The sequence below is a fragment of the Dendrobium catenatum genome, unplaced genomic scaffold (assembly GCF_001605985.2).
Source record: "Dendrobium catenatum unplaced genomic scaffold, ASM160598v2 fragScaff_scaffold_1305, whole genome shotgun sequence".
Lineage (NCBI taxonomy): Eukaryota > Viridiplantae > Streptophyta > Magnoliopsida > Asparagales > Orchidaceae > Dendrobium > Dendrobium catenatum.
The window spans coordinates 233,732-240,262 of record NW_021319767.1 but is presented as its reverse complement, the minus strand read 5'-3'; the positions used below and the strand labels follow the sequence as shown (position 1 = coordinate 240,262).

Below are 6,531 nucleotides of genomic sequence, written 5' to 3'. Positions count from 1 at the left end.
GCTATTAACTATTACTCTCTAATGCTTCTTTCTTGTCTTCCTCTTATGTCCTGCTTCCACTCTATGATTCCGCCAGCTAGTATTGGATCGATTCTGGATTATTTTAAAGTAGCATTTAAGTTATTTTATGATATTTTAGTAGATACTACATTCATGAGCTGGTTTTACCCAACCTATTGCAGTTTATTTCAAACCTCTATTATGATTTGGGTTTGGTCTCTTTGCTTATATTTGCTTATATTTCAAACCTCTTGGCTTACTGATATGGGCTATTGTGTTATTATTTCCCTTTAATTATCTGATGTTGCTAGCTTGGTTTTGTATTTGGTTGGGCCAACTTTTCTGTTTGTATCTCCATGGTTATGTGCAATTTGGCCAAGGAGGATTATTTTCATGGGGATAGTAATTTAAGATAATCAAATTATTTTCATCTTAATCTTCCCTATTATGGGTTGGATCTCTCTACTAGGATTGTGGTTTTATCTTTTTTGATATTAACTCGGTGCTTTCTATTATTGTACACGTTTAGTCACAATTATTTTTGCATTTGGTTTATTGTGGATTCCTGGGTCTTTTCTAACCTTTCATCCAAGAGTTTTTTTCTTTCTACCTTAGCATGTGGTTACTGATGGGGTTTGTGGATGCTTTGAATATTCATTCTTCAATGAAGTGGACAAGGATCGATGTTCTGGAATGTAACTGTGCATAATTGGATTACCTATATTCTAGTTAATTGTGATTTTATTGGTGACATCCTTGGCATCATTTTTCTCAATTGTGCCTTTCGGTATACTGATAGCTAGTATACTTCTTGGTTGTACCTGGTGTTAGGTGATTATAACTATGGTGGTGCTCCCTCAACATTGCTATTTAACTATACTTTTATTCCTTTATATTTTAGTTCTTGCCTTTATAAATATACCATTTTGCAAGTAGATTGCATAGCAGTAATTTTTTGTAGGGAATTTCTTTTGCTAGAAGATTGGGCTGAATGTTGGTTTTTGGGTCTCCTTTTGGGTGCTAGCTCCTAGCTGCCTTTAATGTTACTAATATTTTTTTATTGGTGCTTAGAGGGGGCCTTCTATTCTTAGGTTGTATTTTTACTTATTTTGTATCCCTTTCAAACAGTAGCGGGCTAAAAATCCCCCTTATATACTCGTAACCTTCTTTCTAAATAATGCATAAGCTTGTTAGTGAGTTTTATCTTAAAAAAAAAGAATTTCAATAAATCATAAAAAATAAATTTAAAATAAAAAATAATAAAAATTCCATCCGTTTATAAATCAAAAGTATAACAAAGGATAAATAAAAATCCTATCAAAATATCCTTTAAATAGTTATAATAAATAAATAGAACAAATTAAATAAACAATAAATAAAATCATCAAAAAATAAAATATAAATCCTAATTAATCCAAATTTTCATAGTTCTTTAAAACCTAAAGCTAATAATCAAACTTAAATAAAAATAAAATTTATTAATAAATTTTAAATCATTAAAATTTAAATTTGAATTAAATCCTTCAAGCTTGTAACACATCAATTTAATTTGTAGATAATTCAAACTTTCATCCATTTTTGACACAACTAAACCACATTACTTAGCGCACACATAGAATTATTTGATACTACAACAAACTCTAGCCTTAAATAGGGGTAGTGTTTTGTGGCAGGTTTATTTACTTTTCCTTCACTTTATTGATTATGGAGTAATATTTTGGTGGATGTGTGATGATCTGAGTGTTTACTTTCCTACAATATATGATGTGGCATGTATATGATATTAAATAAATGCACTATATATATACTAATCTCTGCAAGTGTAGAGTCTTTTTATTTTATATTTAATTATAAATTTATATAGAGTTATAAATGAATAGAGTTGTGAAAGTCTTAAATAAAGTTGTTTATTAAAAAGTAAAGAAGCTCAAAAGAATAAATCTTCTTTGAAGATGATTTCTTTAGGAATTCCTTAGAAGGGCAATCATAGCTTGAAGAACCTGAAGAAGGGCTAAATAAATAACTTCATTTTGTATAAACGTGCATCAATTTAGGTGCGTAAATTTGAGCTTATTGTTGGTGGAACTTGGCCATTTTTAATTTCCTATAAATCGTGGTTTGTATATTAAGTGGCCCTTATCACTTGCACATTTTCTTTGTTTCTTTTATATATACTTTGATTGTTTGATTATTGGTTGCAATTGTATATATATGATTTGCAAAGAAGAATCTGTGTTTTTTTTTTTAGGTTACTTGGCATTAAATGTGAATTTGATAAGATAAACATTATGCTCCTAGGATTTTATGGTATTTATCATTATTAAATGCCAACATTTATTTTTCCTACAATCATAACATGCATATTAACTTTTCTGCTATTGACGCTAAACACGAACATTCAGCAGCAAGTTACCGACAGCCTAAGCGAGAGAGATGAGTATGATGCTCCTTTCATATAGGGCCGTTACACTATCAATTTTTTCTTAGAAAGTAGGGCATGTAGATTACGTACAGTAGTTGCATATAAGAAATTTTAAAGGTTAAGGAAAAAATATATTTCAAATTGCATTAGTTAGGTGCATTTGAAACATTGGCATCTTTAAACCATTTTTTAAATTCTTAACTTTAAACCATTTGCTCCTAAGTAAACACTAGTTTGTCTATCATGCATTCCATTAATACTTGAATTCATATTTGGAAAAAGCACCTAGGTGGTTAGCTGAAAATCCACTCTAGACAAACATAAGTCTTGATGCACAATTTATGTATTTCCTTTCAGGAGTATAATCCATTTATCTAATAATTTGTTAATTTGAACATAAATTCAATCATGATTTAAATCATTAAAACCCAATCATAGTATAGGTTAGAGTGCATCTAGTATAGGCAATCCACTCAAAGCAAACATAACACTCTACTCTTTCATCCTATGAATTATAGAAATAAATGTTCAGTTTTGATCCAATCCTTATTGATAAATCATGATTTTAAATCTTTGCTTGCATCATTGTAAATCAATTTACATTTTGTCACCAATTTAATCTAGTGTTTTCTCAAGATTTTCTCTTGAGATATGTAATTAATCATGGAGGCTTGTTTTTATGGAGAACTTAGAACCATAGTAAAAAAATCTTCTTTAGTTCTCTAAAATATAGGAAAAGTCTCTAGGATTGTAGACAAGTTTTATTTATTTATTATTTTCAAAATTGTAGTTGAATATAAATTATCATAGAATGGTCTTCTACCAATTGCATATCCCACTAACGCTAGCATCTATTGTGTTTCCCCTTAACCCAATTCTTCTGAGAAAGAAAACATGCTATCAGGGATGAGATGTAGATTAGAGAGAAGGTAGATAAGCTGAGACAGTGTGTTGTAAAGAGCCCTTTCCAATTTAATGTTAGCAGGAGGGTAGTGAAGGGGAAGTATGAGTCACGAGGCTATGATAGATGGGAAAGTGGAGGAGAGAATGGAAAAGTCTAAGCTATCCATACGAGTAGGGGACTAAGCTTTGACATAACCAAAGAAAATGGAGACAATTTTGGGGAATTGAGGAGCGTATAAATTGTGGTGATGAATGACGAGTGCATCACAAACCCTAATAGAGCATGGAGATGTTTTAAATTATACAACCAACTATGTCTACATGGCCATAATCAATTATTGGAAATTTGACTACTGACTTATTATATAACTCCTACTATTTTAATTCCAAATTTTAATTTTTATCCATTTGTCTTTAATCTCATTATTTTTATGTTGAGCATTATTAAATTTTGTTGCAGCTGGATCTTTTTTCTATGGCTCATTATTGAGTTGTAATTTTTAATTTTCTTAACTTTATTGTCATTATTTCTTTATAGTAAAATGAAGGTGTGCTCTGCCTAAATTTCTCAATAAAAACAAAAAAAAGTCCACATTATCACATGGACAACTACTGGACTGGTAAACTTTTTTCTAAAATCAGTCTTATGTTTCCTTATTGATTAAACTAATTGGGTGAATTTTCATCAAATTCTATGCATTGCGTAAGGAACACGGGATAAAAATACGATGGTTCATGGTGATTGACTTTCCATGGCCAAACAGATCTAAGATTACATTTTTTTCTTTTTAAAATTGTTCTGAACTTCTTCTTAAACTGATGTTATCATCCATTTATGCTCGGCAAGCTCATAATGGGTCCAACGCTGCTTGTAGCGCTTCTCCTGATTACTATGTTCGTCCTACTGGCAGGAAGAAGTAAACGAAAATCATTCTCAAAGAAGATACTGCTTCTTCCTTCACCAGCTGGGCTTCCTTTTATAGGTACTATGCACCAAATCAGCTTGATACCCCATCGATCACTCTTCGAACTTTCAAAGAAGCATGGACCCCTCATGCTTCTACAACTAAGCAGCATACTCACTCTTGTAGTCTCATCACCATCTACTGCTCGAGAGATCATGAGAACTCATGATCTCATATTTGCAAGCCGGCCTTCGCTTAAGGCAGCAAGGATTTTGCTCTACAACAACAATGATATGGCCTTTGCCCCTTACGGAGAGTATTGGAGACAGACCAGAAAGATCTGTGTTACCAACCTCCTCAGCTTAAAAATGATACAGTCCTTCAGTTTAGTGCGTATGGAGGAAGTATCTTTGATGATCAAAAGAATTGCTCGCATGGATTCAGCTAACAATGGTGTTGTGTGCGTGTCTGAGATCCTGAATACGTTGACATGCGACGTTTTATGTAAATCTATTTTGGGATCATCAATGAGTGAAGAGAAAAGGAAGCTTCTTAGCGAACTTATTCGTTTGAACCTTGTTTTCTTTGGTAAAGTGTTCCTGGAGGATTAATTCCCCCGGTTAAGGTGGTTAGATGTGCTCTTTGGATTGGAAGGGGAACTTACAAGGCATTCTGAGAAATGGGATGTTCTTCTTGAGGAGTTTATTGAGGACCATGTTTCCCAATTGGCGGAAGGAGAGACCACGAGTAGTACTGATTTCATTGATGTGTTGCTTCAGTTGCAGAAAGATTCAAGGATGTCGTTTGTTCTCACAAATAAGCAGATTAAGGCACTTTTATTGGTATTTATTTTAAACAAGCTCTTTTTTGAATACAACAAATGCTGTTATTTAAAAATTCAGGACATTTTCTGCATAACAACTGGTTATCAAACAAAGATCGCAGCTTTTTTAGCTTTTCAAAAATCCAAAACTTTTTTTCTGCATAACAAATGTTCATTGGACATTTTTCATCCGATCCTTTTTATCGACTTTTAGTTCGAGGAAATTTAGCAAATTAACACAATTCCTTCATGCCGGTTCTGTCAAACTGAGAGAAGTGAATTCCACTAATTTTAATTCAATTTTTTTTTCTTTTTTTGGCTTGCATCTTATGGCAAACTAACGTAGTGACATCCCTTTGTACTATAAAAGGATATGATTGTTGCCGGAACGGACACATCCCTTGCTCTTCTCGATTGGTGCATGGTTGAGCTCATTCGAAATCCAACAGTAATGGAAAAGGTGCAAAGTGAAGTGAGGGGAATAGCTTATGGAGAGGAAAAAGTACGGGAGGAGTACTTGGGCAAATTGAGCTACATGAAGGCTGTTATAAAGGAAGTTCTTCGGTTGCATCCACCAGTTCCATTAATTCTCCCTCGAGAGTCATTGCAAGATTGTCAAATACAAGAATATAACATTCCTAAGAAGACTAGGGTCCTCATCAATGCATGGGCCATTGGAAGAGATGAAGTTATTGGAATGAACCACAAGAATTTAAGCCAGAGAGATTCTTAGGTGACGATGTAGACTACAAAGGTCATGATTTTCATTACATTCCATTTGGTGCTGGTCGTAGAATTTGTCCTGGAATACAGTTTGCAATTGCCATTGTTGAGCTTGCTTTAGCAAATCTTGTTTATCGCTTCAATTGGAAACTACCGAGTGGCATTTCCAGTGATGGTATGGACATGGAAGATAGTGCCAGAATAACTACTCCAAGAAAAGAAAAGCTTTATTTGGTTCCGCTAGCTATATAAATTACTTATATACTTTACTACTTGTTATTTGTAAAATTTTCCATATTTAAGCACCACAGCTTAAACATCTAATATAAGTTGTATTCACTTTATGGGAAGGTTGGCCTAAATATGATTTATGGGAAGGCTAGCATATAATTCAAGCACCGTCTACAAAGAACAAAATGTATTTCTTGTTGTATTTTGTAACTTCTGCTATTTAATGGCAACAAGTAGTGTGATCTCTAGCATTGTATGAAATTTTTTGTGAATAAATGATGTGCAATTCTACCTATGAAATGAATATGCTTTTGTAATTATCAAAATATGGCACATATCTTATCTTTAGATAATTACATTTTAAAACAATTTTGTTTCTCCTGACCTAGAATAGCCAACTCACTTAAAATAAAACAGCTTGGACCACCAGTGATGGCTTAACAATGATAACCTGCAGTAGCCTCTATGGGCCTTGTCTCATATCATTGATCTTAATATAACACATCATTATCAGCCATCTCACA

The 6,531-nt window shown here is 32.9% G+C and overlaps 1 pseudogene; it reads left to right on the top strand.

The window, feature by feature from the left end:
* The first annotated feature begins 4,178 nt into the window (after window positions 1-4,178).
* LOC110094856 lies at window positions 4,179-6,161 on the top strand (annotated as a pseudogene).
* Window positions 6,162-6,531: the final 370 nt, after the last annotated feature.